The sequence below is a fragment of the Protopterus annectens genome, chromosome 4.part0, assembly GCF_019279795.1.
Source record: "Protopterus annectens isolate FY-2018-M chromosome 4.part0, PAN1.0, whole genome shotgun sequence".
In the NCBI taxonomy this organism is placed as follows: Eukaryota; Metazoa; Chordata; order Ceratodontiformes; family Protopteridae; genus Protopterus; species Protopterus annectens.
Window position 1 is genome coordinate 121,448,271 of NC_056733.1, and position 12,386 is coordinate 121,460,656.

Here is a 12,386-nt window from a genome sequence, read left to right on the forward strand (position 1 = left end):
AAGATATCTTGGAGGCAGCTACTTGGAGTTCAGTGCATACTTTCTCTAAGCATTATCACCTTCCACTTTACTCTAAATCTAGGGCTGGTTTTGCCACTGCTATTTTACAGGGCATTTTGGCAGCTCCTGCTTCTTTATAGTTGTGCCATCCTCCCTTACCTCTGCTTTGGGATTCTACCCAAGTGTAAGGACTGCAGCAATGTGAGATGAAGAACATAGTACAGTTTTGTACCTACCATAAATGTAGATGTTCAAGATCCACATTGCTGCAGTCCAATCTCTCCCTCCTTCCCCTCTGTAGTTAGAGGCGGTTGTGTGGGTTGGATTGTAAATTTTGTGTATATTGTATATATTGTACATATTATTAGTGCTAGGGTGGTTGGTTGGTTGTTTGTTGTCTTTGGGTTTTGACCTTTCTTGTTAGGGTCTTCTGACATCTGGGGCAAGAAAAGACTGAGGATATGACGTCGGTCATGCGCATTTGTACCCTGACGTCTTGATGTCAGTCTAATGCGCCTTGACCGACGTCAGCCTTATACTTTGATATTCGGGCCGACCGAGGACAGCGGACTACCCAAGTGTAAGGACTGCAGCAATGTGGATCTTCGAACATCTACATTTATGGTAGGTACAAAACTGTACTTTTCCACCTTAAACCTGGGGGTAGGGTCCATATACATTCTTTGGTAAAAACGATGATCTGATTTTGTCTTCAGGAAGTACATATCCCAGTCCCACAAGACAACTGTGTCCCCCTTATCTGCTTTATTTAATAACTACATGTCTATTCTTCCCCATATCTTTCATAGTTTGCTGTTTTACCCTATTTAATTTATTTTTCATAATATTTAAATGGGAATTATAAGTAAAATGTAATTCCCTTAATAAATGTTGTTAACTGGCAACAAACTTGTTAGAAGGGGCACAAATGTAGTTGGTCTAAACCTAAAGGTGAGTGTATTTTCCTCCAACTGCTCCCGCTTTTCATAAAAATAAATAAATAAATAAATAAATAAAATTAAGATTTATTAATCTACAGAATGACACAATATATTGAGCAAAAACATCCTTCGGTACCAGATGACTAGGAATAAAACCCAAGCCTTTATTTTACAATTCATTTTCAACACTGACAAAGACAAAGACGAAATATTGTGAATATTGCAATCCCTTATTTGGACACCATCAGTTGCAATAGTGTCTCTAGGATTAGTACCCCCCCATGCCGATGTTTGCATCCAGCCCTTCTAACTGGCGTAAAGGGGTAACATTGGATTTCTTTTTGGCTGCAGGAGAGGACGACAAAGTCTCCATTTCCGTTTCTGTGGCTAAAGAGAATTCTTCCACTGATGATATTATCACTTTGTTTTAAAATAGACTTTCTCCTCTTACATTTTTGTTAAGCAGCCTCAGCCCTCTCAGGAACAACTATCCTCCTTTCCAGAAGTGCTTCAGGACCTTCTGAGTCCGGGTACTATTCAGGAGATACCTGTGTTCCAAAGGGGGGAGGGAGCTTTACTCCAGGATGTTTCTGGTACCTGGAAAAGAGGGTACTTCTAGATCTCTCTCATCTAAACACTTCTGCAGGTTGCCCTCCTTTCGAATGTTGTCCCTTCAGACTTTGTTCCCTCTTTTGCTTCCTCAGGCTTCTGTGGTATCTTTGGATCTCAAGGATGCCTATCTCCATATCCCAGTCTATCCCCTTTTCAGGAAGTTTTTACATTTCTCTGTTGCTTCCTGGCATTTTCAGTTCTTTACTTTGCCCTTTCTGCTGCCCCACGGATGTTCACCAAATGCCTCACTCCTGTGATTGCTTTTTGCAGGATTCAGTGGATCCAAGTACTTCTTTACTTGGATGACCTTCTTCAGACATTCTCTTTAGAGATTCGGTTGCAAAATCTTCACTTTGCCATTTCTCTTATGAAAGCATGGGGTTCACAATAAACTTCAAAAAGTCTTTTCTGACTCCTTCTCAAGACTACCTTTTTCTGGTATGCAGGATACAGACTGTGCCTGTGTTGTCATTGCTGCCTCCTCCCAAGGCCTTGGCACGTATTTCCTTATTTCAAACTCTTCTTCCTCTAGCGTCTGTAACAGCCGGGAAATTTCTGAGAGCTCTGGGGTTCATGGCATCCACCATCTCTCTGCTTCCTCTGGCCAAGCTCCACATGAGAAAGTTTCAGTGGTTTCTGAATTTAGTTTGACTTCAGTGTGCGCATCCTCTAGAATTTATGGTTCCTGTTGTAGCTTGTCTCAAGAAGGAACTTCACTGGTAGATCCACCAGTTGTCTCTAAATCCAGGGTTCCCTTTTCATTTCCCCTCTTCCCTCTCAGGAGCCATTCGCAGATGCTACAAACGTGGCATGAGGAGCAGCTTTTGACTCCTTAAAGGTGCAGGGAGTGTGGTCGCCTCTTCAACAGAGAGAGTACGTCATTGTCAAAGAGATGAGAGCTCTTCTGCTGGCCCTTCAAGTTTTTCATCCTCATCCTCTTTTTTTTTTTTTTCCCCAGGACCTGTCAAGGTATTTACAGACAATACACAGTGATGTCGTATATAAACAGACAAGGGGAAGAAGATCTTTTCTTTGCAGGTTAGCACTCGTAGTGTGGGATCTTGCTATCCAGTATCAACTGACTCTTGGGGCAGTTTCCATTCCCTCAGGTCAAAACATTTTGGCAGACACTCTGAGCAGGTCATTAACTCAATCCCAGAAATGGATGCTTTACAGGGATGTTTCTGGACATTGTCCACCAGTGGGGTACTCCTCAAGTAGATCGTTCTGCCTCCCCTCTGAACAGACAACTTCATCTATTTTATGCTAAAGTCCCGGGTCTTCTGGTTTGGAAGGTGGATGCCCTATCTTTTTCTTGGAAGGGGATGTTTCTTTATGCTTTCCCTCCCCTTCCCCTCATTCCAAAAGTCCTGTTCAGAATTCAACAGGATGCTCTCAAAGTCTTGTTGGTGACTCCCTGTTGACCGAGACAGCATTGGTTCCCTCCTCTTCAGCATTTAACCAAAGCCAGTCATTACAAGTTGCCTCACAGGGTGGACCTACGCATACAGGACAAAGGATACGTCATCCATCCCCACCTGTCTATTGTTCAACTGACACTGTGGGTGTTAGGATTTTGATTCTACATAGACACCTTTCTCTCAGGATGTGCTTATGGTCTTACAGGAGACCAGGACACCCAGTACGAGGAAGTCCTACTTATACAAATGGAAGAGGTTTTCTGTATGGTTTCTTTCTCATAACTTGGATCCACTTTCCGTGGATGTGCCTTTCCTCTCTTATATGTTTGAATTGCTGAATGCTGGGTTGGCTTATTCTTCTGTTAAGACCCACTTATCAGCTAGCTCTGCTTGTCTGCCTTTATCTCCTCCTTTAGCTTCTAGATTTGAAGTTAAACAATTCATTAAAGGCATCCTTCATATTAGGTCTCCCAGGAAGCCTGTTCCTCCTCCCTGGGATCTTAATTTTGTTTGGGAAAAATTGACTCAGCCTCCTTTTGAGCTTGCAACACTGCTCTTGGAAAACTGCTTTTGTTGGCCCTTACTTCTGCTAGACGGGTGTCTGAGCTTCAAGCCCTTATGGCTTGTCCTCCTTTTCATAAGGACAGAGTGTCCTTGCATACTAATTCTCCTTTTATGTTCAAGGTGGTGAATGAGTTGTCTCTTAATCAGTCTGTTTATCTGTCCACTTTTTTCCCCTTCTCTGCAATCTACCATTGAGAAGATGCTGCACACATTGAGTGTGCATAAACTACTCAGATTTTATTTGGAAAAGAGTAAGACTATTCAAAAATCCTATCACCTCTGTTTTTTTCATCCTAGATCCTTAGGATTAGCTGTGTCCAAGCAGACTATTTCTTCTTGGATTTCCAAATGTATTTCTGTTTGTCATTCCTTTCATGGTAAGAGACTTCCTTATTCTGTTAAGGCTCATTATACTAGGGCTGTGGCGTCTTCTGGTGCTTTTTTCAAGGCTTTGGATACTAACTCTATTCTTGAGGCAGCTACCTGGACTTCTGTGCATTCATTTACCAAACACTACAAGTTGGATGGAATCTCCAGAGCTGGTTTTGCTAGGGCCATTCTTCATGACTGTCTAGAGGGCTATGCTGGTCCATCCTCTTCCCAAGTTTCTTCCTGAGTTTTGCACTCTCCTTAATGTTATGAATACTGCAGTCGTGAAATGGAAGGACATAGTACAGTTGTGTAAAATCTTACCATAATGGTAGGTGCCATTTCTTCACTGTTGCAGTATTATTCACTCCCTCCCTTCACCCCCTGGTCCATTTCTCCTCTTTATTCCTTGGACTGGCATTTCTACTGAGGCTATAAGTTCTAAGGGTGGTATGTGCGGACATCACCTTTATGCCCTATGTTACACAAGGGGCAAGCGTGTGATGTATGACGTACGTTAAAGCAACCTAAAGGCTTTGGTATACTGGCCGGACATCGGCCCGCCCTTGGCAGGGATCCCTAATGTAATGAATACTGCAACAGAGGAGGACATCTACTGATTTCCCTTCAGTGGCACAGAGCTAGACACTGTCGATTGCCAGTCAGTCCTCCCAATGTAGAGTCTCCAGGAAGACTATATCAGCCTGTCTGAAGTTGCATCAGAGGGTCTGATGCCATCTGGGTTTGGTGGCTGCCTTCATGTATGAGAGCATAAGCCTTAAGTACTAATGAGCTGTCTACAGTGTAATTATCGAATCATGTATTACCCATGTGTTCTAGAGAAATCATTTGCAGTACATACCTCATGGAGATTAGACCACAGTTGCTGTCCTTATGTAGTGTTTATTAAAACCTTCAGACAGACCAGTTGACATGCTCATCTTCATAGTGCCATTTACACAGCTGAAGATACTTGTGTCACAGTAGTGTGTGAGATGCAAGTGGTTTGAGTAGCCAGGCACTCGTATCTCTTCTAATGTCACATGCCTGTTGCTTGGCTGATGGGCAGCGGGCATTTTTTCTCACTACCCACAACTTTTAAGTGAGCTCACATTCCTGCAGCTAAATCTGTTGGAAGGTTCTAATGATGGATGCTTCAATGGCAGGGCAGGGGGCTCCTGTTACCTGCCCTACAGTTCAAGGGAAGTGGTCCCCCTTAGAAATGGAGATCCACATCACCCAATCATAGCTGGATACAGTCCTCTTAGCCTTAAATGTTATTTTAGTGTAAGCTGCATCTGACTTCTTTCTCTGTTCTAGCAACCATTCTGTCATGATATCTAAACAAGCAAGAGAGCATGCACTTGTATCCAAGGAAAAGAGGGGTGAGATATGAGTCCATAGCATTGACCATTTACAAGGGGCATCACTTTGAGTAGCTTACAGCATTATTGATGTAAATGTGCTTGTGCATTGTTGTGCTACTCCCCAGTATAATTTCCAGTGTATTGATATGTGTATTTGCTTTGGATGTGCTTGAAGTAAACACTCCAAAGACTGGTCTGTTTGCCCATCAAAGGAGTGTAGTCCTTCCCTTATTTCTTTAGTTCAGCAGAACTGGGGGAGTTAAAGATGAACATATAGTCATCCCATGGCAGTGGTGGTTTCTGTGCACCATCTCCTGTTCTAATTCCATGATGCTTAATTGTAGAATTCAGAAAATAAATATCATAATTGATTCTTGTCTCCCTGTCATAGTCAAGAAGGGTATGGCTTTGCTCTGTTTGATCCATGATCATATGGGAAGCACTCCTGTTCTAGCCAAGATGATAGCCCTCATCTAGAGAGAGAGAAAGAGAATCAGATCCATCACAGGGCCTGATTCCTGCTCCAGGACTTCTGATCTCACCAGACCTTTTGGATGGGGTGTTAGAAGTGGCTGAAGCTACCAGAAAGTCTTCCATCCAGCAGACTTTGCCTTGCTAGGTTGAATACATTTTCCATTTGAACAATGTGGTACTTGAAACCATCCACCCTGTCTACAGGTGATCCGGAAATGTGTCCAATGCCTCTATAGTTTGGGTCACAGTTATTCCAAAGTCACATTGCATATATGTGTTATTCTCCCTTTCATGATATTTGTGGTCCACCACCAGCTGGTCAAGCATTTTGTTAAAAGGTTTCTGCATCTCTGCCTATCTATTAAGAACCCTTCCCCACTGTAGGATATAAAGTTTGTGATCCCTGTTCAAATCCATTCCTTTAGTGACCTTTGTAGTTTGTAGATTGGATTTTTTTTTTGGTGGCCATCACCTCTGTTTGCAGTGTGTGTAAGCTTTAAAACCTTTTGCTTTGAGGAACATATTTGTCATTTACAAAGACTGAATATCCCTTGGGATGATTTTCTTGTCACTTTGCTTTTTGAATTAACCTCAAAGCCAGTCCATTCATCTCACCCCTCTCTCTCTGTTTCTGTCATAAAGCCAGACTCAAGAAGTGAATGAGCTCTTCTCACCTGGGTGTAGATTACCAGCTTATGTTTTCCCCAAAAGGGTGAACAAATAAAAAGATGGAACAGATGCTCATTTCCTTTGCATCTGAGAAGGAAAAGAGATGGCAGTCACCAGGCAAACCCTTTCCAAGTGGTTTACTAGCTGCTTTATTATTTGCAATCAAGCAGCTCATCACCCATTGGAAAATGCTGTGGGTCAGAAGTGACTTTGCTAAGTATGTTGTTCTTCAGTGCTTGCTTCAAGAATGTATTTATTACAGACATTTGTGCTATGGTGAGTTAGTCGTGTGTACAATTTCACCAAGAATTATCAGCTTAATACAACTTCAGGTATCGGACTGCTTTTAGCACATTGGTACATCAGAAGTTGTATTTTTGATTGCTTCTCTTTCTGGCCATCCTGTGGCTCATTCTGCACTGGTGAATTTAATGCATGAGATTCAACCTAATTGTAGATCCACTGAGGAGAGTCTTAGTTATAACAGATGTACTCTGACAGTGTTAGGTAATCTACAGGAGATCCTGTCTAAAGTCTCTCAAATACCCTTCTGCTACCCCATGTGCTTTGGCAACTTTTCTGTTTAGATATTGTAGCACCTGTGCATTAACATTGTTGGTGTCAAGAGGTTTATTGTCTTCCCGTCATTTGCAGGAATAGAGCAAGCAGAAACTAAAGTGAATATTGATATAGGAGAATAAACTTGGAAAGGAGATAGGTTAGATGATGTGTTCTGTGTTGAAGTAGATGTGTTTGTCTTGGATGAAGAAGTGCTTTTTGACTTGCATTCTGAATTTGGAATAAGTGTTGATTTCCCTTAAGTTGATATGGCTAGCTTGCCAAAGACTAGGTGTCTGAGGAGCGAAAGCATATGCACTGCTGTGGAGTTTGGTTCTTTGAGTAATGAGAGTTGGTGTGGCTTGTGAGTAGTTTCTCAGGTTGCACAAGGAGGTTTTTCATGAAGTCTAGCTGCAAGGGGAGTACATGTGTGGAGATGGAATAGTTTGTAGAGTTGGGATCCTAAAAAATATATTAGATCTTTGTTTTATGGGTAGCCACTTGACTTTTTCCAGGGTGATACAGAGAGTCGAGTTTGTAATGAATCAGCAGATGCTGTTAGAGATGGTCTGGAGTGTGGCAGTGTTTTTCTTGGAGGCAGAAGCAAAAATTGGAAGCCCGTATTCAAGTTGAGAGTGACAACTCCTTAGCCAATTGCTGCTCTGGCTGGTTGGGATAGAAAAGAGGAGAAGTTTTTTCCCTAGAAAAGTATGGAGTTTATTTTGTCTCTCACTTTGTGTGGAAATGAAAGTTTAGTTACTGATCAAGCCATAATCCCAAGTATTTGAAGGTGGAGGTGGTCTCTGTGGAATGGTTTTGTAATTCAAATAGTCAGGTGCTTGGTGAATTTTTTGTGGCGTTACAAAAAGCAAGGTTTTGGTCTTGTAGGGGTTGAGAAGTAGTTTATGAGCCATTGGTGGAACTCATGTAAGGCTGATGAGATTTGGCATTAAATGTTTGTGTGATAGTGACCTGATTTGTAAATGACCATGTCATCAGCATAGAGGATAAGCGGGAGATGGGGAGGTCACAAAGAAGTTTGTTAATGAATATGGGGGGGGGGCAAGTATGGATCCTTGTGGTAGACCTTTGATAATAGGTGTAGATTCTGATTGGGAGAATCCTGTTTGAACTCTGAAGAGTTTGTCATTGAGGAAGTTGATAAACCAAGGAGTGGCATCTGGACTGATAGCACTTTCAGTTAGTTTGTTGTGGAGAAGACAATGGTCAATGAGGTCAAAAATGCTTTTGTCATGTCTATAAATAGGGTATCTGTAAGGAGGTTACTATCCGAGTTAGGGACCAAAGTGCTGTCATAATATTTTGTCCAGGCCATAATCCATACTGGATATATATATATATATAAATCTACTTCAGAACATCGAACTTTTACAAGTTTGAACCACATATGGCCGTGACCATATGTTCGAACTCGTAAAAGTTTGAACACTGAGATAAAAACACACAAAACAAATAAACAGAAAACTAAACCTCTATAACGGGGGGGGGGTGTTACACCCCCTTAATTAAATATATCGACTCCGAGATCGCAGTACATTGCGGAAATGGGAAATCTTCCCTTTCCGCTCTGTACGGAGATCTCCATTCAGTCCGATCGAAATTTTACAAGTTCGAACTTGTAAACGTTCAGTCGACTGAAGGGGACCCGTGTGTGTGTGTGTGTGTGTGTGTGTGTGTGTGTGTGTGTGTGTGTGTGTGTGTGTGTGTGTGTGTGTGTATATATATATATATATATATATATATATATATATATATATATATCTCCGTACAGAGCGGAAAGTGAAGATTTCCCATTTCCGCAATGTACTGCGATCTCGGAGTCGATATATTTATGCACACACACGCACATCATATAGATATATATATATATATATATATATATATATATATATATATATATATATATATATATCTTCTCTTTCAGCTGTTCCCGGTAGGAGTCGCCACAGTGGATCATCTGTTTCCATTTCTTCCTGTCCTCTACATATTGCTGTGTCACACCAACCGCCTGCATGTCCTCTCTCGCCACGTCCATAAACCTTATCTTAAGCCTTCCTTACCTGGCAGCTCCATCCTTAGCATCCTTTTCCCAATATATACCCATCATCCCTCCTCTGCACATGTCCAAACCAATGCAATCTCGCCTCTCTGACTTTGTCTCCAAACTGTCCAACCTGGGCTGACCCTCTAGTATACTGATTCCTAATCCAGTCCATCCTTGTCACACCCAGTGCAAATCTTAACATCTTTAAATCTGCCACTTCCACCTCTGACTCCTGCCTTTTTGTCAATGCCACCGTCTCCAACCCATACAACATAGCTGTTCTCACTACCCTCTTTTAGACCTTCCCTTTCACTCTTACTGGTACCAGTCTGTCACAAATCACTCCTGACACTCTTCTCCACCCATTCCACCCTGCCTGTACTCTCTTCTTTTACACAATTACTCTGAACTGTTGATCCCAAGTACTTAAACTCATCCACCTTCGCCAGCTATACTCCCTGCATCCTCACCATTCATGTATCCTCCCTCTCATTCATACACACATATTCTGTCTTAGTCCTGATGACCTTCATTCCTCTCCTCTCTAGAGCATATCTCCACCTCTCCAGGGTCTCCTCAACCTAGTCCCTACTGTCAATACAGATCACAATGTCATCTGCAAACATCATAGTCCATGGGGCCTCCTGTCTGGTCTTGTCTATCTCCTATATATATATATATATATATATATATATATATAAGTATTTCGAGACAAAAGTGCTGTTGAGCGAAACTGCATTTGCTCAAATTTGGAATGTTGAATTCGCGGTTGTGGTGGCGCGATAAGTTGGATTTATTGTGCTGGTAAGGTGCGGTGTGCTGTTGGATATGCCATTGTGTGGATTTGTGTGGAGATTCAGGTAAGTGCTGTTTTTTTAAGGGTTTTGGGCAGGGGTTTGAGTGTATGTGAGTGTGTTGGGAAGTTTTAGGTGTAGGTTAGAGTAGGTAGGTAAGTGTGTGTGTGTAACTGTTGAGAGTGGTGGTGTTTGTAAGTATGTGATGTGTAAGGGGAATATATAGAGTATGTAGTGGTGGATTTAGTGTCTTTGTCTTTTTAGTGCGACCTCGGAGTTAGTATATATAAGTAGCAGGGGTGTGGGGGTGCAGTGGGGCTTGCTCCCCTGCTTATATGTAGGTTAGGTGTGTGTAGAAACACCAACCCTCGCACGTACAGCTTGCCCGGCCTGGTCCAAATGCGAAAAAACACAAAGGGCCAGCAAATGCAGTTCCAATAGCTTTATTGGATAACGAAATGGTGCTATAAAACACCAAAAAAGTTTCTAAGTCCTCAAAAGGAAAGGAGTCATCTCCACCAACAGCGAGGGGAACTGGACGCCAACAGCGAGGAACCACGCAAGCAGAAACACCAACCCTCGCACGTACAGCTTGCCCGGCCCGGTCCAAATGCAAAAAAACAGAAAGGGCCAGCAAATGCAGTTCCAATAGCTTTATTGGATAACGAAATGGTGCTATAAAACACCAAAAAAGTTTCTAAGTCCTCAAAAGGAAAGGAGTCCTCTCCACCAACAGCGAGGGGAACTGGACGCCAACAACGAGGAACCACGCAAGCAGAAACACCAACCCTCGCACGTACAGATTGCCCGGCCCGGTCCAAATGCGAAAAAACACAAAGGGCCAGCAAATGCAGTTCCAATAGCTTTATTGGATAACGAAATGGTGCTATAAAACACCAAAAAAGTTTCTAAGTCCTCAAAAGGAAAGGAGTCATCTCCACCAACAGCGAGGGGAACTGGACGCCAACAGCGAGGAACCACGCAAGCAGAAACACCAACCCTCGCACGTACAGCTTGCCCGGCCCGGTCCAAATGCGAAAAAACACAAAGGGCCAGCAAATGCAGTTCCAATAGCTTTATTGGATAACGAAATGGTGCTATAAAACACCAAAAAAGTTTCTAAGTCCTCAAAAGGAAAGGAGTCATCTCCACCAACAGCGAGGGGAACTGGACGCCAACGTGTATGTTATGTATGTGTGTTTTGTTGGTTAGTTGTATTGTGGGGAGGAAGATGTGTGTATGTTTGTGTGATGGAGGGTTTATTTAAAAATCGCGATTTTGAATTTCGTGCTTTTGGGGTTTTGGTATTGACTGTTCGGCATTATAGTCTCGGGATACTGAAATTCGAGGTTTCAGTATTTCAAGATTATAAAATAAATCGATATATATATATATATATATATATATATATATATATGTATATATATATATATATATATATATATGTACATACATATATATATATATATATATATATATATATATATATATATACACATACATATACATACCTACATACACACACTCTCTCTCACACACACACACAAACACATACACAATCTTTCCTAGAAGTTTGCTTATAATTGGGAGGATGGCTTTTAGGTGGAAGTGAGAGGTATATTTTGGATTTTTTTTTTCTTTGGGAGGCGTTTAATGAGAGCAGTTTTCCAAATCTGTGGCATGGAGTGTTCTGTAAGACATAGATGATGTATGTGGGTGAGAGGAAGATACAGATGATCTCTGCAGTCCTCAAGGTCCTGTTTGTATACGGGACATCATCATTCTTGTGGGAAAACTTGGCTAGTCTTAAAAAGCACCCCCCCCTAGTAATCGTCTATGAATCTGTCTCTTCTGTAACATCAACAGAATGGCTTAGAGGAACAGGTTTATTTCACAGAGCATACTGCTACTGTGGAACAGACTCCCCATCCACATAAAACAAAGTTCATCCCTGTCAATTTTCAAGCGCAACCTAGATAGAGGGTGGAAAACTGGAAATTTACCTAGGACTGCACCCCTGTGCTACTAATGGGCAGAGGCAGCTCCTAAATGCTTTATCCCGTGTCTGGGTCCCCTCCATTTCTCTGTGGTATGATCCAAGTTGCTTCTGTTAGAGGGAATATATAATTGTCAACCATGGGATGGGTAAGGCCAGTCTATAACCAAATGGGATAGGTTATTTTGAGCGCAAAAAGGGAAACTGGCTAGGCTTAAAATTGCCTGCAAGGGCAGTTAGCCTAGTATTTGCCTATGAACCTGTGATTGAGCAAAGGGTTTATATTGTCAGATCCAGGAGGGCTGTCAGTGGAAATGTTTTGAAGTAGAATAGAGATGACTTTAGGACGTATTCCTTTGAAGTGGAAGAGGGGGATGAATGGTGGCAGACTGGGCAAGATATAACCTGTGGGAGGTAAGAAGTTTATTAATGCAAGATTTCTCCAAAGGTTTTCTAAAAGAATTTTGCAAATTTTGTTGCATCACATTGAATGATGTTTGTAGACAGAGTATTGTGTGGAGCTTTTCTTCCAGTAAGAAGGTTAAGTTTTTCCAAA

General features: G+C 41.9%; 1 protein-coding gene across 1 annotated transcript in view; it reads left to right on the forward strand.

Moving 5' to 3' along the window:
* LOC122800225 (ubiquitin carboxyl-terminal hydrolase 36-like) overlaps window positions 1-12,386 on the forward strand; it is a 1,786,736-nt gene that overhangs the window by 1,176,472 nt on the left and 597,878 nt on the right. The window lies entirely within an intron of this gene.